The 23075-nt window shown below is 35.8% G+C and overlaps 1 protein-coding gene across 4 annotated transcripts in view; it reads right to left on the bottom strand.

Moving 5' to 3' along the window:
* Nucleotides 1-23075, bottom strand: part of Snap25 (Synaptosomal-associated protein 25kDa) — a 377629-nt gene that overhangs the window by 337501 nt on the left and 17053 nt on the right. For all 4 annotated transcript variants that reach the window (XM_069815603.1, XM_069815606.1, XM_069815605.1 and 1 more), the window contains exon 2: nucleotides 20995-21053. The gene's annotated coding sequence lies outside the window, so the exon portion shown is untranslated. The remainder of the gene's footprint in view (nucleotides 1-20994; nucleotides 21054-23075) is intronic.

Here is a 23075-nt window from a genome sequence, read left to right as displayed (position 1 = left end):
GCATAATATTCAACTGCTTCTAGCCATGTACCCCATCTAGTTAAAATTGGCTTTGGTGGCAATGGAATTTCAGGGTACATTTCTTTCAACACGTTAACTCTACTGGGAGCTTTGAGAAATACTTTTTTCACTGATGAAATCAACAAATCTACTTTAGGGAAATTGTCTCTGACCACTTCTGCCACACGATGAAATGCATGCGCCACACAAGTAAAATGAGTCAATTTAGGATATACAACAGATAATGCTTGTCCAGCTTTGACCATATAAGGGGCAGCATCGCTAATAAAGAATAACACATTATCGTACATAATACCCTTTGGCCACAGGATACCCATAGCTTCGTTGAACAGTTTAACTATAGTTTTGTTATTGCACTTTTCTAGAACATCACAATGTAAAAGAATTCGTTCAGAATATTGTTCACTTAACAAACCGATAACTACATTACCAACAAGTCTACCTTCTTTGTCGGGAGTCTCATCAATGGAAACCCAAATTGAACTATCTTTAATTTCATCTCTTATCTTCTGTATTGTCTCATCGTAGATGGATGGAGCATACGTCTTCCTAAGTGTTGACTCATCCGGGATTGTATGTTGAGTATATTTTTCAAGGAATTCCCTGAAGACCTTATTCTTTAGTTTGTAGAGAGGAATATCAGCAGAGATGAGAGAACGGCACAGGTCGATGTTAAACTCAGATCTTACATTCGATGTTGTTGGTTGTGTTAAAAACAATTGTCTCTGCTTGGAATTTAGTTGTTTGTTGGCCTGATGTTTACTAGTTGTAATGTGTTGTTGCACCAGGAACTTTTGTGTAGATGATACTGCACACTGACACAAATTACAAAATAATATTTTATTGTCAGTTGATAAACCATCTTCTTTAAATTCTGAAATGTAACTTGTTAGTTTTGATTTTAAATTGACTGAATGACGTACTTTTGGCATATTTACCGTCTTTATAGTATGATTTACAAAACTGAACCTATGTGTACTCTGACTGGCATTTAACTGTTGAGCTGCACAACTGAAGTCTGTTAAAAATTTTAAATTAAATTAATACAGTTTTGTAACTTACTTTCCCATTGTTGATAGGACTGCTAATTTTCAAATAACTCTGATGTTAAAGGGATTACTGAACATGTGTTTAAATCTCTATTGTTGAAATGTATTTTTAAAAGTTAATGGAATTTTGTTTTGTTTTATTGTTAAACCTAATATAATATGGACTGTTTTATATGAAATATGGAAAATATATGGAAATTAACGAAAATATGTACTAAACTCTAAAATATGGAAAAATATGGAAAATAAAAGTAGGATTTTTCAACCCTACACATTGTGAAACATAAAGATAATGCAAAATATAAATTATATTAGCTTTATAAGTAAATATGTATTTACATATAAATCCTTTCCCTGGTTATGACTAAGTAGTGGTGATATGTTAGATCGAGCTGCAGAAGGTACTCGTACTTTGGCATATCATACAGTTAAACATCATCAATCATTTAATTCCATGGACTGTACTGCACTATTGTTACGCAAGATTTCTGAAGATTCGGATATCTGCAAAAAGATCACGTGCTCTAATATTAAAACAGAGGTCATTTTAACTGGCGTACTTGCACCACGTTCCAAAGATGTAACAATAAATAATTTGCAAGACATAAGTTGTATAGGAATTGCGACAGATGCAACCAATCACGAAGCCACGAAACAGTTCCCTGTTGTGATACAATACTTTGACTATAACATAGTGGTATTCAAAGTAAAGTAAACAACATAGGGGTCACTCAAGATGAAACATCAGAAACTGTGTCCAATTTGCTAAAAGATGTGTTAAGTGAAAAGAAAATTCTTCGTAAATGTTAGTCTTCTGTGGGGACAGTTGCAACACAAATTTCGGTGGGACTGAGAGGAAAGGGTGTAACAATGTGTTTAGCTTGACACTGAATCTATTAGTGTGAAAGTGTATAACTATTTCAGTATCTACACAGTCAGAGTGAAGGTTCTAGGAATTTTGTTCTTTTGTTGATGTAGAATACCAGCAACTTCTCTACTATTCAAAAACCAGATTATTGAATTTGTTTCCTGCCAATGGCCGCATTCTGAAGTCATTTGAGTCTTTTAAATCTTATTTTTTGTCGCAGGAAAGGCCACCAGTAGTCTTGATGAAGTTTTTGCAGAATGAGCTAAGGAATGCTACTTGCTTCTTTTGTTTTCACTCAGTCAAATTTTCATACTAAAATTGAAGCAATAGAACGAAAGGAAATTCAGTTATCGAAGTGGTTGATATACTTGCAAAAGGTAGAGGATGAAGGGTTAAGTGTTGAATGTAATAAATAGCCTATACTGAAACATCAGAGAGAGATTGTATATTTCATGCACTGAATACTTAAAAAAGAGGCCTTTATGAAACCTTTTGAGGAATTTTCTTGTTTTGAGTGAAGTTGAATTTCCTTCTTGGAAGAATGTTGTACCATCAATACAATTTGTCCAAAGTAAAGGGATCATAATTGATTAAGTAAAAGCATTTGATCAATTTTTTTCAATTTAAATATATATGTTGAGAATTTAAATAGAGAAAAGTACAGTATAATGATATGTTAGCACGTCAGCTGTGGTCAGATTATTTCTTGATATGTTCAACTCGAGAGTTATGTTCAGATTTGTTGAAAATTGCATAATTAGTATTTTTTTTTAAATTCCAGGTCATAATGCAAACACTAAAAGAATATTTTACTGATTCAGAGTCAATAGACGAAGGGGAGAAATCGCCTCTCTATAGGCATAATATGAGCATTATATTCTTGCAGTATAATTTTCAGGAGATGAGTTGTAGTGACTTCTCCACATACATTCTGACAAACAGCGAGTTTCTGGCAATGATTGGTGGATCAGAAAAGTATAAAGTCTGATTTTTATAAGCGAAACAGTATAAATATAACATCTTTGTAATAAATATGGGTGCCTATCAAAATATGTTTATCACTTTTCTTTTTAGTATGAAGCATCCTGGTTTCTTATCTTTCATGTCCTGGTTTGTCCTATTTTGTACCTTTGATGTCCTAGATTTCTGATTTTTCATATGGTAACCCTATCAAGGTCCCGCGCCGTGGCGTCGTGGTCTAAGGCATCCTGCCTAGGACTCGCGTTACGGAATGCGCGCTAGTTCGAGTCCTCATGGGGGAAGAAATTTTCTCATGAAATTTCGGCCAGTGTATGGGACCGGTGCCCACTCAGCATCGTGATGCACTTGGGAAGCTACGATAGGTAACGAAATCCGGTTGCGAAAGCCAGCTATAACGGCTGGGAGGCATCGTGCTAACCACACGATACCTTTAGTCTAGTTGGATGATCGTCCACCTCTGCTTCGGCATGTGGGTGTGAGGCCAGCAGCCGGCTGGTCGGTCTAGGCCCTTCTCGGGCTGTAGCGCCACGGATTATTATTAACCCTATCAAGACGTGAAAAATAAAACTGCGTTGCGAAGATATACGCTTTACATACTATTTTGCTGTTCGTTTCTTTTATCGTGTTGTTAGTGATATTCATATTCATAGTTTATTTTCTTATACTATCAATCACATGAGATACATATTTAAAATCGTTTATATTATGCACCTCAAATAAGGTAAACTTTTGTTATTTGGATTGAACACAAAAGGCATTTTTATAATCCCAAAAATAAAGTCGTCCAACTTATTTGTAAATAAAATTGTAGACTCTGAATATTTTCTGGATTTGGTAACTTTGTGCTTATCTTCAAAAATAAAATGTCCTAAGGTTAATTTTTGGGAGGAGGAAGGAGAACTTTAACTTTGACGGAGAAATATCTCTTATCCTATTCCTTTTCTATTTACGCATTTCTCACCTTCATTAATCACATAATTCAAATAAACTCTAGAAGACAATTTTTTTTAATTACCAAAAGTAAAAAATAAAGTTGTCTTAAATAACATATTAAAATGTGGCAATCATTTATTTAGACTTCTAAAATACTGCCTCAATAAGACAGTAGCCAACCTTATCTCCACAAAAATTCACACAAAATAGTATATTGTAATCATTTCTAATGTATGTTTCTGTTTCTGAACGATTTCAAAACGTGACACAAATATCAAAACATAATAGTTTATAATGCAATTCAAAATACGGAGTGATTGAAAGTCCGGCGACGTAGACAAACTCTGTTGCTAGTACAGACAGCGAAAACTGGAAAGAGAGGAAAGTTGTGGGAAATATGTAGTTTTCAATCTAATGTGCTTGAATTTTCAACGTAGAATACACCGTTGAGGCTGTATACTAATACGACACAGCCGCAGTCCCAATGCTGCCAAATTAGTGGCTTTTCCGCTATTTCTACAGGATTTTAGATACGTATTATTTAAAGGAGAAAAATAGTTGACGTGCAGAGTTTAGCGGTGCAAAGAAACATTTTTTTATGTTAATAGCATAAGAATTCAGGGGAATTTCAATCTTGCCTAGCGGTTTTCCCTGAACTTGTATTGGTAACACTGCTAATAATCGTCATAAATTCGTAATTTGCCCGATACATGTCTAATTCACAGAATAAACAGTTTGTTATCATTTCTCAACCTCCACAATAAAAATTGCTACATAAATTGCAAGATCTGCACTATTAAACCTAGGTACATTTATTTCTCTTTAACTTATAAAAGTTATTTTAAGTTATATCCATTTCTTTTATTGGTGTTTTAAGCGAGACGTGTATTTGTAGCGCTTTAAAGTTTGAATTGAATTTTGAATGACCTTATAATAATCGTTCCATTTCGTCGCTCAATCTTTGGATGAGGGAGAAGTCTGAATCTATTTATAGTAAACCGATAGTTTATGTTTTTATTTGAAGTAAATACCTCTTATTTTTCTTTTAAAATGATTACATTGCATGTGCGTCATTCCGGATGAATCTGATTCTAAATGCTAAATGTGAATAAAATAAGCCTAACGGTTTAGGAGAAATCGCTCTAAGACAGGACAGATATGCCAAAAATACTTTTTGGATATCAGGAATAATGAAAGCGTGTATTTTTATTAAAATATTCAAATCAATTTATTTCCCCTCTCCCTCACTGGCAAGGTCCTAACTTTTATAATGTCGCTAATGCCGAGATACTTAGTTCGTCAGAGAATATCTATAGAGTAAACCAAAGGCTACGTTTCTACATTGCACTCCTAATTAATAATGATAATGGAGAATTATTGGGAACCGGAGTAGCCGATAAAACCTTTGTGTTCAGGATGGATCAGCCACGACTTGAACCCGGACCCCCTGGTTTACAGTATAGCCCCAACAAGCTTTCCCTGAACCACCGTGGCGGTATTCAAATGAAATTATTAGAGTCATTTAATGTATATAGAGAAGACTTTCTACTCACTCTTCATTAAGGGAAAAGGGAATTCAGTCCTGAAATAATGCCCACTATTTTTAAACACCTTGTATATCCCAACAATAAAACATGAAACGTAAACAGCATATAAACAAAATTTGTTTAAAATTAATTTATAGTGACTTACAAGATAAACCACATAATAACAAATGAAATTAATCTTTCTTTTTTCTTGACAAAAATTGTTTAAGTTATATCATAAAACAATAAAAATAGGTATTATTTATAACTCGCGGAAATCCTCAGACGTAAAGAACTTCAAAGAACAATCTCTGAGAAGCCCCGATTTTTAAGATGAAGGCAAACATCAATTTTGCGAACCTCTCTTCATGATCATCACAAATTTATAACTCTAGGACCCTTGATTCTCGCGCGTTCCAGTAATGAAAATCGGCACAATATGCATTCTAGGTTACGACCCACGGGGGAACTGCTTTGAATAATTTAAGGTCACACATCCCAGGCGCCAGTAAGAAAATTGTCACTTCGTTTTTAGAATAATACTACGATTAAGCTGAATGTTTAAAGCACCATAAAACAAAATAAGTAGCCTACATCCAGCTCAAAACTTAAGAACACAAAAACCTTTCGAAGATTTTGTCATTACAGTATAAAGACGTCCTTGCTGTAAGATCTTATTCATAGTACTGTATCGTAGAACTTTAAAAAAAAAATTATGCTCGTCCTGTTTATTTCGAGTACTGACAATAAAAGCAAATATTTTTCTTGTTCATTCTGTATTGAAGACACTACTCGCTACAGTATATCACCACAACATAAATCCTATCATAACTGCAAGTCTGGTTGAAACTGCTGGAAAATCTTAATTTTATTTCATACAGTGAGGTGTACAGAAAATATTAATATTCCCTAAACACCAAGTTCACCAATTCTGATAACTCTGTTTCGTAGGAAGTTTTATGGTATAAAATTATGTACGTATGAAAGTCAAATTATACAACGCTCAAAAAACCGCAGCGATGTCGGACTAGTAATGGACAAGTCTAGAGTTCAAAACCGTTCTGTTTCTTTCCTTTTTGCCATGTTGTCTACGCTTAGAGGAACCACTGTTACTGTATTATGTATTTGTCGGAAGAACTTATGACAAGGGGACAGAAAAGACTCCTGTAAGGATTTATGAAATTTTCATGTCAGCTTATTTCGTTTAGCCGTTAATGTAAGTCTCCAGTTGGTAACAATGTTATGTTTACATATTAAAAGTAGAGCCAATATCGTTGCAGTGTTGTTACAGAACTGGATGTTTTTATATGGTGCAGGTTATAGTGAAACATATTTTCTAAAATATTTAGAAAATGATTATGTACAATTTACAGAGAGCGATGAAAGTGATTATGATATTAACAAAAGAATAATATATTGTAATTTAAAGTATTAACTAATTATCCAGTGAAACAAGACTATGAGGATTAGTAGAGTAAATAATATTACTCGTATTATCCATGTCTCCATGTTTGAAGTCAAGTCACTGCAGCTATTTATGAATGGTCTATGTTACTTCTACAATGTTCTTTGACTAGTTGTATCGTGGACCATAGTTGTGTTCCAGGACCATAGTTATGGGAAATTACGGTACTATAAAACTGGAACGAGTTTTGACATTTTCTTATCAGTTATGTTCTCATACACTATAAGATCGGGAACGGTAAAAATGAGACACACAAAGAGCAATGTAAATAAAAAACAATCTTACAGTTACAAGAGTGATATTTGGATGATTTCCATGTTGACTATATAATCTAAACAATTCCTGACAACAATGAATGTAAAAAAGCGATGTAATAATTAAAAACTAAATAAAATAACTATGCTATAATTATTATACTACCTAGCAGGGGCGGACGCAAGGGGGGGGGGATTAAGGGGATATATCCCCTCCCGAAATTTTGAGAAAAATACGAAACAAGAAACAAAAATAATATTGATCTTAATTCGTGAATGTACGTAGGAATTAGAGGGTTTTCCACGTAAATTCTCTTTGCTAAAATGTTAAATAAACGTATCTTTGCATTGAAAGAAATCCCTATATCTGGGATTTTTCGTGCCTCTGCTTCGCAACTCTGATCCACTACCCACTGGAGATTAGCACTGTTCTCTGACACTTACTACAAGAGATCCAACGCAAGAGGACTAATAATATAACTCGTTATGAGTGACTAAGTGGCCAGAATCCGACGGAATAAGCACCATCTTAAATCACAAAGTGATTATTTTTCGCATATCATGATATGCACCTCTACACATGTATGGACATTGTGCCATTGTCATACATCTCTATGACGCAGTGCATGAGGGTAGGCCACTAGAGGGAACCCAAGATGTGGAACTTAATCTGAAAGGATTCGATCCGACATCGGGATGGGAATCCGATGTGGCTTAGTGGATAAACCATCAGCACGTAGAGCTGAAAACCCGGGATCAAATTCCGTTGCCGGAGAGAATGTTTCTCTGTTCTACTCTTCCATCATCATATGACGACGCAGAATTTCTGCACTGAAATATTATCATATGTACTTCGGTACATCGTAATATAAGCCATACAGAAACCAACATTTTTAGTGTCAATGATTGTAGCTAGCCATGTTTTTAGCCTGTCACATGGTTTAGCCAGTCTACTACAGTCAGAACAGATGGACCTTAAGACATGCATTGAACTAAGTGAGAATCTAGAAAGAGAACTGGAAGATTTTCGTTTAAATTTTCAGCCAGTGAACCTAGAGGCAAAAAGTGTTGCTGAACTTACTGAAATTACGCTGGAAATTCCAAGAACTGCAGGGAGACAAACACAGCATTCTAACTTCAAGACAGAGAGTCCTGAAGAGTATTTTAGGCTTTCATTTCTCCTTCCCTTCTTAGACTATTTTATTAGTCAGCTCAAGGACAGGTTTTTAAATCATAAGGGTATCCTAAAGTCCATACAAACTTTGCTGCCTAAAAACATAGTGCGAGCATCAGATGAAGATTTAGAAACTGCTGTTGAGGCTATAGTAAATCAGTGGACCAATGATGTTAATACATCACCACAGTCTTTCTTCAATGAATTGAAGATATGGAGAAGAAATTTCCTTGATCAGAAAAATCTTCACCTAATGCCTACTGATTTTATATCATCTTTGAACAGATGCAATGAAATTATTTTTCCCTGCACTCACAAGGTGCTAAAACTTTTCTGAATGTTACTGTAACTACAGCAACACCAGAATGGTCGTTCTCAACATTGCAGTGTTTGAAGACTTACTTGAGGAACAGACATTAAATGGACTGGTCTTGATGATGATACATAAAAATGTAGAAATAAAAGCTTATGAAGTACTGGATGAAATGTCTAAGAAGCCTCGCCATCTTCTACTGTAAATATCACTCTGTCATTGTTTTTGTATTGCAGTCATTGTAAATATTAAAATTTAAAAATTGTGGTTTATTTAACAACGCTCGCAATTGCCGAGGTTATATCAGCGTCACTGGTGCGCCAGATTTTTTTCCCACAGGACTTCTTTTACATGCCAATAAATTTACCGATATGAGGCCTGTCACATTTAAGCACACTTAAATGCCATCGAACTGTGCTGGGATAGAACCCGCAACTTCGAGCACAGAAGGCTATACCGACTACGCTACTCAGGCCAACTTGTAAATGTTTGTGACTCGGAAACAAATTGTGAGTATATAAATTTATTTCTCATTATTCCATTTTTACTATCTCCTCAAATCCCTCCCCGAAAAAAAATCCTGCGTCCGCCCCTGCTTCCTAGTAACTTTTACACTTCCCTCAAATTTATGAGTGGATAGATGCACTGTTAATGTATTTTTGACAAAATAAATTTATTTTGAATGTTTTAAACCAATTTTATTTATTTATTGTAAAAATAAACAATTCCTTATTGAAAGTTTAAAAGATGTTCAGTATGGTATATATAAAAATGATTACTAGACTTATGCCTTATTTTTATACTCCCATTTCTATTGTCCTTAAGGTTATAAAGACAGAGCATGAGCTTTTATTTATCCCCACTGTCTCATTTCACTGCATTTCAAGGGTGAAAAGGAGAGTTTTATTTTTGGAGTGAAAATATATTTGTAATGATAATAATTTTCAAAATGTACTATAATTTTAACGAAGTTTTGAGGCTTCATAAAATTTAAGTTAATATTTTGCTCATATTTACACCTTCTGAGCCAACGTAAATAGGGCTGTAAGTTTTAAAATGGCATTCGTATAAATTACACACCTGAAAAGTTATTAATTTTAATTCAATAAATATACGGTATTACTGTACTGTTATCGGTATTCAGAATTTTACACTTCTATAACGTATTTCTTTCCTTATAAAGTAAAGGCAATATGGGTCAAACGGGCTCAACCATTCTTACTCATGGGTTGCCATAGGAACGTCACGTCCATACGAAGTGGTATGAACTTAACCTATTTAGTAACGACGAAATCCTTTTCTAAACAGCAAAAGTATGAAAGTAGTGTTCTTGCAAAAGCAGGTTAAAATCAAAGTAAACTACCGGTACGTACTTAACTCAAACACGTGACTAAAATAGTAAAAGAAATTTTACATATAAACCGCACACCATTACCCGGTAGAGACAGAATTCCCAGCGCCTCATGTATCTCCTGATATCTGTTGTATTTTGTAAACAATGGGATTCTGGATCCAAATAAGAACAAAGTGAAAGTGAGGGATTTTAAGGAATGTCGTCAAACTAAACTTTTGAGTGCTAACAATAGATACCAGAGACGAAATCAAAAGAAATGCATTCACATATCCTTTGCGGATCCCACAGAACACATGTACGTACAAGACTAACACACTTGACTGCATTATAAGTTCGTAATGCAAAAGACAGTTTTCAGCACTCTCCGATGTTCCATAATTACTTCTACAAAGTGCAGTCGCATGATACCAAAAGCGGCGGACACAGCTAAGCCTGCGGGTGGGCATCGATCCCGGTTCTGGTGGGCGGAGGGAAGGGGTGGGAGATGGGCTGCTGTGCTCCATGCTATACTCGAGTATTAGGTACGTTGGCTGCAGCAGATGCAGTGAAATGAATGGACTGTATGACTTTCTGCAAGGTCATTTAGCAACGACGCATATACACATTCCAACAACGCATCCGTCCCAAGTAGAACACGTACAATGAAAAAAAAAAGAAGTGTAGTATTTGTATCGGCAAGATCGAATAAACGTTTGCCAACTGTTAAAACAAACATTGTAAATCATGACGCCTGAGGAACTTTGAAAATGGGTTAAACTGAACGAGGTTACGAATTCATGCATAGGGTCTACATTTATTGATGCAGTCAAATGAAAAGAAGTATAAGGTTTTTCAAAAGTAAGAGGTGAATTTAATTGCTTATATTTTCTTCATTTTCTATACAATCTTAAAATTTCTGGCACTGGCATATTATACAAATGGGATTTTTTCATCATCACCCATTGCCATAACTTTATCGTAGATGTTATAATATGTGTCCACAAGTGTACAAGTAACAGCCTCTCTTTTTTTATTGGGTTATTTTACGACGCTGTATCAACATCTAGGTTATTTAGCGTCTGAATGAGATGAAGGTGATAATGCCGGTGAAATGAGTCCGGGGTCCAGCACCGAAAGTTACCCAGCATTTGCTCGTATTGGGTTGAGGGAAAACCCCGGAAAAAAACCTCAACCAGGTAACTTGCCCCGACCGAGATTCGAACCCGGGTCACCTGGTTTCGCGGCCAGACGCGCTGACCGTTACTCTATAGGTGTGGACAGCCTCTCTTCCATGCTGTACACAGCTCAGTTCGTGTTCTGGAATATTCGCTCAAGAACACTCCTTCCTGCAGACATTCTCACAATCAATGATCTGCTGGATTTAATATCGGGCGATCTTGCAGGCCAAGTTACAGGAAAGTGTCTGCTGATAGATAACATGACTACCAGAACAATAGGAAACAAACCTGTTGTCACAGTAATGCAAAAAAAAAATAATTGTGTAATAAGCCAGTGCCAGAGTTTTTTAAGATTTCGTAGAATGAAAATTAATCCTTTGATGAGATGGATAAATTCAACTACCTTGGAGCAACAGTAACAAGTATAAAAGACACACGACAGGAAATTAAACGCAGAATAAATAAGGGAAATGCCTGATATTATTCGGTTGAGGAGCTTTTGTTCTCTAGTCTGCCTTCAAAAAAAAAAAAAAAAAAAAAAAAAAAAAAAAAAAAAAAAAAAAAAGCGGAAAGTTCCAATTTATGAAACAGTTATATTACCGGTTATTGTATATGGTTGTGAAAATTGGACTCTCACTTTGAGAGAGGAACAGAGGTTAAGGGTGTTCGAGAATAAAGTGCTTAGGAAAATATTTGGAGCTAAGAGGGATGAAGTTAAAGGAGAATGGAGAAAGTAACAAAACGCACGCATTGTATTCTTCATCTAACATTATTAGGAACATTAAATCCAGACGTTTAAGATGGGCAGGGCATGTAGCATGTGCCAGCGAACGATGACATGCTTGGACCACATAAGGCGTTACACTGCATAAGGGCATGCCTTTCTGAAAGGAATTGTCACTGGTGATGAGTCCTGGGCGTACCACTACACCTCCGAAACAAAGCAGGTCTCTGTGGAGTGAAAACATGATGCTTCCCCAGTAAAGAAAAAATTTGAAGTGATGCAATCTGCTAAGAAAGTGCTTGTAACAGTGTTCTGGGATATGCATGGTGTTTTGTTGGTGGATTCTGCTAAACATGGGACCACCGTGAATGCTGCAGCCTTCATCCAAACGGTGGTAAAGTTGGGTCGTGCCCTTCGTGACAAACGCCGTAACATTAATGCAACCTAGTAGTTGATACAGCGTCGTTAAATAACCAACTAAAAAACCATTAATGCTGACAACTTCTTCATGAAAATGCTCGTCTCCATGTTGCGGCTTCTGTTCGTGAAAAAATCAACGCATTTGGTTGAGAGGTGCTCCAGCATCCATCATACAGTCCAGACCTTGCATCGTCTGACTTTCATCTGTTTGATCCGATGAAGAAATTCCTGACCGGTCATCGCTTTGCGACTGATGCAGAAGTGCAATCAACTGTCCGCAAATGGCTATACTCCAAACTCCAACCGAACGGACTTCTATGAACAGGGTATACTGAAACTGGTACCACGATGAGAGAAATGTTTTGAGAAACTTGGCGCCTATGTAGAAAAGTAGCTCAAAGATGTAATACATATTATTTTAATGTACCGAAGTACATATGATATTTCCATGCAGATATTCTGCGTCATCATACGATGAAATATATGTACTTCGGTACATTAAAATAATATGTATGATATGCGTAAATCACTTCGTGATTTAAGACGGCGTTTATTCCGTCGGATCCCGGCCAACTAGTCACTCATAACGAGTGCACCTCAGCACATGTGTGGACTTCAGTCCTACGTTCACAGACATCTATGACGTAGTGCAGAGGGCGGCCACTAGAGGGAACCCAAGAGTTGGAACTTAAACTGAGACGATTCTGTCCGACGCCGGGGTGGGTATCCGGTGTGGCTTAGTGGATAAAGCATCAGCACGTAGAGCTGAAAACCCGGGTTCAAATCCCGGCGCCGGAGAAATTTTTCTCCGTTCCATTACTCTTTCATCGTAAAAGATGTAAGTTCATTTGTGTATTTTTTGTTTTTGTTTGTCTATTAAACGTTTTTCTTCTTTTAATTATTGCGCGTTACTTTCCGATCCACCCTCGTACATACATACAAACAGTACATACATTGTGTGTATATAATGTTTATATATTATGTTTTTTTTTCGAAGTTAATGAATTCACTATATCGCTTATAAATATAATTTGTAATTATTTGTAATATCTGTGACTATTAGCACTTATCGAAAACTTATCTCTTTGCGCTCGACCGCTGAAGAAACTTGGGTACTTACAGACCTCTGCAGACTATGATGCGTTTTCAGAGGGTGAAACCTAGCATATCCAAGAGCGATATTCCAACAAGAGATGAAGGAGGAAGTAAATTGGTTATTTCGTGAATTTTATTATAATGAATCCAACAAATGATTTAGTGCGTTCCTTATTCCGAACACTTTTTTCTCTATAGAAATACCGCGACAAATGTGATCTCTTTATTGTTGGAAGACCGGCACCCAACAGATAGTCTAAAGAAAGTCTGTGGTAATCAAAGTGTAAGTTATAAAACTTTCGCTAGAAAATTTAAATCTCGTTGGTATGAGGAACATATTTATATGGCTGTGTACAGTAGTTATTTCCAAAAGCTTTATTGTTGGCCATGTTTGTGGAACTAGAATGGCGTGGCAGATTTGAACAATATTACATGAGCATTTCGCAAACACAAGTCTTCTTTACAGCATAACTATAAAGAATTATATCAACTTCAAAGAGTTCAAAAAAACTCGAATAAAACTGAAGATGCACTTAAGACAAAGCTTACGACTGCACATTGATATGGACACATTAAGGTGACTTTTATTTTAATTGGTAAAGTAAAGTAGCTTAAAGTAGGAAACGGTAATAAACTCGTTTCTTGCTGACATGTTTCCCCCATCCGGTTCTTTCTCTTCTTTACCATCCAATATCACTTCCAATCATGGATATGATTACCTGTGTCACAGTGTTTATCAGTGACAATTACGTCAAAACTGAAATCATCGAGTGTGTTAATTTATTATTATTATTATTATTATTATTATTATTATTATTATTATTATTATTATTATTATTTAATTGGTTATTTTACGACGCTTTATCAACTGCTAAAGTTATCTAGCGTCTGTACGAAATGAAGGTGATAATGCCAGCAAAATGAGTCCAGGGTCCAGCGCCGAAAGTTACCCAGCATTTGCTATCAGTGGGTTGAAGGAAAACCCCGGAAAAACTTAAGCCAGGTAACTTGTAACAACTAGGATTCAAACCCGGGCTCGCTCGTTTCACAGTCAGGCGTACTAACCGTTAGGCCTACTCCACGGCTGTGGACTATTATTATTATTATTATTATTATTATTATTATTATATTTTGCGTAAAAATGACTTGGCGAATCACCTACTCAATTACTCCAGAGCTGCGCTTATTACCTCTTCGCTATCTGTATCGCTTCGAAACTTATAAAAGAAAATTTGATTCGCAATTAATACGATGAAATTTATATAATAGCCTATTTATCTATTATTTACACACATTAACATTTTCCTTGCAGTTTCATTTTGGAGATGCCGATAAGCTCACTGTATTATAATATCAATTTTTGTTTACCACCTGTGCTTATCTTAATATTAAGATAAGCACAGGTGGTAAACAAAAATTGATATTATAATTTTCCTTGCAGTTTTTCAACTGAATATCGGAACAAATTCCAACAACAAACCAAACAAAGTGAATTTAAATAGTTCAATTACGCGTTATCTTGCTTGGGTCTCTTGCCATGAGCAGTGCCTGGGACTTAGAATATTCCAAAGTCCCATTCTTCTTTTGGGTAACTGTACCTAATGCCATCAATATAATATCCAACATATTAACGTAATAGTGTTTTAATTAATTTCCTCATTAACAGAATCTTTCAAAGACGGATATTTCAATTCCAGGATTACTAAATGAAGTCCGTAGGTAAAAAAATTTCGTCCTTATTTATTGAACGAATGATTATGCGTTATGTTTAAATTTTCAGCTGAAATTTCCCATTTTTAATGTTTGTGCACGCTACTTTTTCTGAAATAATTATTGAACCTATTTCTGACAAATATTTGCAGCCCAAGTTTAGGCCTATAAGTCTATAGATACGTTCTTGTTTCTCACCAATAATAACTGTATCGTCTGCAAAGCACAGGACTGTAAAGTTACAAGAGTTATATCAAGGAATATCCACATTTGTCAGATCCAGATTTCGCCTAGAGTTTATCAAGAATGTATCAAAAGCAAAGTTAAATAGTAATGGAAATAAAGGGGAACCTTGTAAAACTCCTCTCTTAAAAGAAATAGGACTTGATTTCCCTTCATGAGTAGAGATGTGTTTTATATTGATAGTTTGTGAATATATTATTAAATGTCGAAGCTTAGATGACAGTCGAGTTGGAAGATTTTCTTTTAAGTGACTGTGTCCTATATTATCAAATGCTTTTGGAGGTCAAGAAAAAGTTAACACAGCCTACATCATCTTTTGAATTTTTGGCATCTGACAAAATTGAATCCAGTACTGAAGTATTAATCTCCGTATCAGGTTGGAAAGTGAAGGCTTACTGATAAGGATTTAAGGAAATAGATTGTTTAAGCCGCTTATTTATAACTTTTCTACTGCAAGTTTTAAAACTTAGGTAATTGTAGCTGGCCGAAAGTTAACCGGTTCGACCACCTATTTTATAAATTAGAAATATTTTAGCTTCTTGAAATGCGTTCGGTATTCTACGCCACTAAAAGGATATTCTAGTATCTATAGCAGCTATTACATCATAAGCAATTTCATCCTTAATTGTACGAACTAGGACACCAACTAAACCAGGGGAAAAATCAAGAGCGATATTGCCTACTGCAGTAGTTCTCTCTCCCTTAGTGATTGAAGTTTCAAATAGATCATCTACTTCTACTGCGCTCTTCATCATGGACACTTTGACGACCTTCGGAAAACTGCCTACACCAGCGACGCACCATCTGCTTACTCATGATGTTCGGCCCATAGACCTGATAGAGCTGCCGATGAATTTCAATTGGCGCAATGCTTTGTGCATTAAAGAACTTTATCATCGACTGAACCTCGCAAGCGGCGGGAGAAGGAATAAGAGCTTCCATTTCGGACCACTGCTGCCACGCTACTGGCACCAGGCGGGACCTGTCCGGCTGGCATATGATTGATACGTCATAGATCTGTTACACATGAGCAATTGACACGGCTAATTAAGTTTACTTTCAAGGGGAAAAAATCGGGAAACTTACTTTCTGGATGCGCCTCGTATATAGGTATATTTTCTCAAGTATTTTGTCTTAACAAGAAAACTTTAAGGAACTCGTATCAACAATTTTGCTTCGCATATCACGTGATAGGATTAGTGATTTATGAAGGAGGTTAACTCAATCAGCTATCCTCTCCTAGCATACGCCGTTGATTAACAAAGCAACATTCCAATTAAGTTTTAACACCCTTACTATTAGCATGGGCAGTTAATTTTTTTATATTTGTCTCTCTGTTATGGAGATGTAACTATGCTAGCAATTTAAAGGGAGGTTTCGACATGAGTTCATTAAGAACTCTCTTCTAAATCATGTGATGTATTAATCAGTCCCCAATTGTCAGTTCGTGAATAAATCACCACAAAATATCTCTTACTATGTTTCATGCGTTTCAGAATAATTTAGCTATTTATTACCAATTACATTCTCGTTTAGAGTTTATTCTCTTAAACTATCATTCAAAATACACAAGCTATGAATTCAATAATTTACTGTGATCCATTGCACACAAAGATAATTTATGTATTACCTAAAAAGGAAAATTTATAAATTCTACGATTTAACATTTTAATTTTAATTTAAATGTTGTAGTTTTTTACGAAAAACCAGCATTTAAAATTTACAGAAATAAAGTATTAAGAAGTACACATGGTTTAGGGATACAAAAATTCTAAGTCTATTACTTTTCCAGTATCCAATAGTAACATGGAAAGGAACCATTTCTATGGAAAATAGCAAAACAATTTACTATGGACATTCGGAAGCGAAAACAAAGGGAACATGTTAAGTCTATAATTGAGTGGCGGGGTGTGTGAAAGAAAGACTCCAGATGATCCTAAACACACTTAAATTATTGGTGGTATATTCTTAGAATATATATTTGTGACTTCTGTATGAGAAGAGCTACATTTCATTTTTACAAAAGTAAAGTTTATCCCAAATGCAGTAACGGCAAAAATTTGATTAATTTTTAAGATAATTTGTGTAAATATTTTAATCATAACATTTCCGTTGATAGGCCTATATGGAATTTGTTAAGTACAATAAAGTAGCTACCGATGGAAATTAAGCACTAATTTACTGTTATTTGTATTATACACGTCATGAACGCGTTTGAGGAAGTAGAACTCCATGCTTTTATGACTTCAACACTAGAATGAGGTGGTATGGCCAGCACCACGCTCGACCGCCTTTTAACCCCGGAAAAGACCACGTACTCAATTTGATAGGAGGCTGAGTGAACCTCGGGCCGTTCTGGAAGCTTTGGCAACGAGAAAAATCAGCCATAACTTGAGATTGAAACTGGAATCTTCCAGTTCGTAGCCCGTTACAGTACCAACTGAGCTACCCGACCGCCAGCTTTATCAGTGAGAATTTAAAATGAGATTGCACACATATGTAAATACATTTTATTCTATTATCCACAGTAGGTAAGCGCAATCAGAGTGTTTCGGAATTCAACAGAAGAAATGTACCTTGTTATAGAGAGGTAACAGACAAGGAATTTGATATAAGGAACCCAGAGTCTCCAACGAAAAATATCTGAGTTATCAATTGTTAAAGTTGCTTACATTTGATATGTATAGGAGTAAGGAATGGTATTGGATGGTTTCGAACCTTTGGATAAAGTCCAACTGTCAAAAACTAATCAACCACTTTTCCAAAATGTAGCCTTCACAAAATCTGTAAAATTGCCGACAAATAATGAGACGTATGCCACTGCACTACTTGTTTCATCCTCATTCGTTTTCGTTAGAATTGAATTATTTAAGTGAGGCTGTGGCGTAATGGACAGCGCGTCAGAGCTCCGAACAAAAAGTAGAATGTTCAAGTCCTACCGTGATAGTTTCTTTTTAATTCCAATACCTCTTATTTTATTGGTGAGATCTGATATTTTTTTTTCTTTTCTGAACCACTAAAATACGTATTGTAGTAGGCTATTATTTATTATGCTTTCCGCAAGAATATACTGCACACTCTTTGACACAGAAAATGGCCGTTCTCCTGTACCGTGAATTTTGTTATTGTTGGCATTTCAGGTGAGTTTTTATCCTACAAGGACTATACTCTCCACGCAGCTATCCTCTCGTGAAATTTGTATAGTAATGTTGCTCGGGTTAGAGCGCGATGCACATGGAAAAAAATTAAAAAATTAAGCATCGAGATCCGAGGATGAAGGTAAGTCCCTACGAAGCCTTCATGGCTTAGCGGTAGCGCTCTTTCTTCTCGTTTCAAAGATCATGACTTGAATCTCTCTATGTAAAACGCACGCGTATAAACCAACGAGCTAGAAAGATAGTTTATAGAACAGCTGTTGCACTGCCATATTTGAGGCAAATTGAAAGCGCGTCCGCCATGTTGTAAGCGCCCAAAACAAGATGGCGTAGTGATAAGTAAGAGTCGAGTCGAGCAGTTTTTCAAAATTTATTTTCATAAATCAGTTCAAGTGAGGTGTAAAAACCTTGTGCTTCGTAAAAAAAATTTAACTTACGTACTAGTAACTTAATCTCAAATACAGACTTATGTACGAGATTTGAAGTAACACTAACGCTGAATTTAAAACACTTGAGCTATTCTTAGAAGGAAAGCTTCAAAATTGTCATGTCCGTACGATAAAGTTCCAGAAAATATACCGAAAAAAATGTTAATATTAAGTTTTTTAAATTCGACCTGCAAGACTGCCCATAAAATTAATGAGTATGATTCGAATATTTTTTTTAGTTGTTTCCTAGTCTCTACAAGTTGTAAAACTATTTACTATACCATAAGATACTATAGAATGGAAGTAGACCCTAACTGTAGCAAACAATCTTTATCTCTAAGCTTGTAACTTGAGTAAAACGTGACACATCAGGGCACGCTTTCGTTTTATTTTGGCAACAGTGTATAGTTGAAGATTACCCCGGAATAAGGATGTAACCAACAAAACTGTAATTCATTTTTCAGGAGAAAGGAAAATAATTTCAGAGGCATATTTCATTAGCCCTATATTTACTATCACTACAAAGCAGCGAACATAAGTGAAATCAAGTGATTTGGGTGGAGAACGGCGAGCTCTGAACTACACTGAAGAGACAACCACAATGCTCTGTTTTGTCTGAAAGCATGACTCCAACATCGCAGCTATGCCATATTGGAGAGTGTAGTTCTCTCTTTTTCTAGCGTCTTTCATTCAGTCTTCAATGAAATTCATTTTCTATATTATGCTCAACAAAAACAATAAAAGTGATGAAAAGTTGCGTGACATTTGTTTGTTCAGAAGAACCAAGGGAAATTGTATCCAGTTTCACGAATATTTATTCCGCACTTGTTAGGAGGAAAACGAAAATTAAAATATAGGTAATGTTACTGTATGCCTAGGCTAGTCATCATTGATGCAAGTCAAGCATGCCCAGCCGGGGCATCTCTAGCCTTCAAGTGAAGTGCGACACTGACGTAGAATATCTTTTATTCTTGTGCCTGCATGATATTCTGACTGTTGCACCTCGCTTGAAGGCTAGATCTGCCCTGGCTGAGCATGCCAGATGTAAGTGATCTTGAAAATTAAAATCTTCTGTTATTTAGGGATAAATGCAGGTTTCATATTCTCGCCCTGAGAGAGAGAGAGAGAGAGAGAGAGAGAGAGAGAGAGAGAGAGAGCGAAAGAAAGAAAGAAAGAAAGAAAGAAAGAAAGAAAGAAAGAAAAGAAAGAAAGAAAGTGATTATTTAATGACCTTATAAAATTTGAACATTGTTTTTATTACTTCTTAAACTTTCAAAAGATGTTCAAAATGTCCCTCCCCAACCGCAAGCATTAAGACGTTTGAGATTCTGCTGCATCCTTTCGAAGATCCCTTGAGTACTTTGAATCACATCGCAGGTGGTTATGATCTTAGCAACCAATTCCTCTACTATATCCTCTGGGGTATGATACGTAATGTATTTTAAAATGTCCCCAGAGGAAATAATCGACAGGGCTCAGGTCGGGTGATCTCGCAGGCCATGGAGTAGGACTTCCTCTTCCAAACATATGACCAGGTAGAATAGCATCCAGGTGACAGCGGATAGCCACAGTGAAGTGAGGCAGTCTCTCGAGGTTCTGTACTCACGTTCTCTCTCGGACAATAAAAGATACTTCTAGTAACTCGAACAAGAATCTTTGTACGAACCTCAAGTAAGTATGGTCGGTCAGACGGTTGAATATATGGCCCAATTATATTATCTTGAACAATGTAGATCCAAATATTGACAGAGAAACTTACATCGGCTGCCTACTTTTCAGACTCCCTTACAATTTTAAGCTCATATCTCCTTACGATGATGTCACACACCGTAAGTTCTCTGCATCAAAATCAGTCGGTCACCACCTCCGTCCTGTATAATTTTGGCATAGTTTGTCAATTATATTTACCCTGCCTAGCGACATAACAACCACTATTAATGATATTCTTCCCAAATAAAATCCTTATTCTTTATACAAATTTACATAGACCTATTAATTATAGTCCTCAACTTAAACATAAAATTACATTTAAACAGCATCAATACATCATTAATACTAAATTTACAATAATATGCTGACAATCTATATAACACTGTTCAAGTTTCAAATATTGTATTTTCTTACCTTCGCTAAGTCAAGGTTTCCGAGTAGTGTCCTGGCCGCTGAGAAACAGCAGTAGCTACCTGTAATAAACGTACATACCATTCAAGTTTTACAATTATGACATAAACGTTAGTTTTCTTACAGCAATACAAATACAAAATAAGGTGATTTGAAAAAGGAGACAAGTCCATTTCTTCTTTAAAAAAATAAGATGAGAGATTTAGTTTCAGTCTTCAGTGCTATTTTAATGTAAAAAAAAACGTGTCCCGGGCAAAATGCACTTTCTGTAGCATAACACAATTCTGATATAAGAAATTAGCCTAAAATATTATATCCATTAAATTAAAAAAATTAATGTGACGCGACAGCCCATGAAGGCACAAGGTCGCCAACCGGCTGCTTGCCTACGTCCACATGCTTCTGCAGAGATGAACGATCGTTCAACCAGAACGGAGGGATCGTGTGGTTAGCATGAAAACCCCTAGCCGTTACAGCTGGTTTCCGTAACCGGACTTTCGCTATTATATAACTCCCCACATTCAACACAATACAGTAGGAGCACCGGTCCCATACACCGACCAAAATTTCCTGAGAAAATTCTTTCCTGTTCATCAACATCACAATTCCATGTTGAATATAATGAATTAATATTATCAGATACAAGAATGCCATGCTTTTTCATCACAACACTAATATATAATACATTACGAGGGAGGTCTTGGAGTTTCATTCTTTGGTCACGCGGGACCTTTAAGAGTGTATATACGATTTGCAACTTGCAACTGCTTGTTTATTGTAGTTTCACGCTTCATAGTAGGCCTAATCTAGTCATGCCATTGTCACTGAAGATGCAGTACACGCTACTGGATAACAAATTCATAGTTACGCAAAGGGCATTCTAGAGGGAATTTGGTATTCGCGATCGTCCAAACAGGAATACAAAACTGGCGTTTGTATGCAAGTTAGTAACAACTGGACATTAACTCGTCTTCACTGCCGGAGGTGCTATGGACGTTCCGGAGCGACTGCAACAATCACCTCTTATAGGCACTACGGCGTCTGTCACACGAGTAGAGGTGGGGAAAAAATAACGTAACGGTTATTTTGGAACAGTTCCAAAAAGTAACAGAACCTTGCAATACTACGTTCCAAAATAACAGTGTTACTCTGAGCTAGTACGAAATACCTGCGGTTATAAAATACTCGTTTCACTTTGGAACTACATTATGACAACGCCTGTTCCACAGAACGGAACATGTTTGGTACTATTGAAAGCATAACAAGACAAATTATTGGGTGGGCTCGGATTCCACGAGCCCATATAAGTTGGCGCAACTGTTTGAAAGCAGAATTGGGAATCCTTTTGTCGTACTGAAATAAATGTTGGAAACTAAAGTAAAAGATAAATAGTAAAGATATGAAGATCGTCTTTAAAAAATGTACACATTATCTTGGAATTGATGTTACTGAGTATAGAATTCTATCAAATAACATAAAGCCTGTATTATAATAATTACATTGTGAATTTTACCAAGGGAGATGAAAATATATAGGTTATGTTTTATTTCCAAATATTTTACATTTTTAGTTTCATTACCAATTCTTGAAATTAAATTGAAGTCTGTTGAAACATGACTGCATTGTTGAAGTTCTTTCATTTAAAAAAAATACAACGGTAAATTTTCATATTTCATTATAATGAGATTATTACTCTTCATGACGGTATTAATATGAATTTTAGCACGGCTGAAATGATTATAGCTTTTATTTACTACTTTTTGGAGAAATTGAACACTATTGTGAAGAGGAAGAATAGGTTTGGTTTTATTTACCATTGGGACCCACTTCGATTTTGTGACCAATTTACAAATAACCTAAAATTACATTACATTTCCTGCTTCGAACATCTGATATACGAACTCAATTTAGCATTAGAAAAGATTTATTTTCCACGAATTCACAACTCGACTCATTATGACATCATACTGCATCACATGGCATACAGGGAAGTATGTGATCATGTAGCGTCCTAAACACCACCATTACATACTAGTCGTACATGTTCCTAAATACCACTATTATATTACATACTTGTCGTGCGT

Source organism: Periplaneta americana, chromosome 17 (genome assembly GCF_040183065.1).
Source record: "Periplaneta americana isolate PAMFEO1 chromosome 17, P.americana_PAMFEO1_priV1, whole genome shotgun sequence".
Taxonomy (NCBI): domain Eukaryota; kingdom Metazoa; phylum Arthropoda; class Insecta; order Blattodea; family Blattidae; genus Periplaneta; species Periplaneta americana.
The sequence above is the reverse complement of the archived record's forward strand: the minus strand, read 5'-3'. Positions and strand labels throughout refer to the sequence as shown.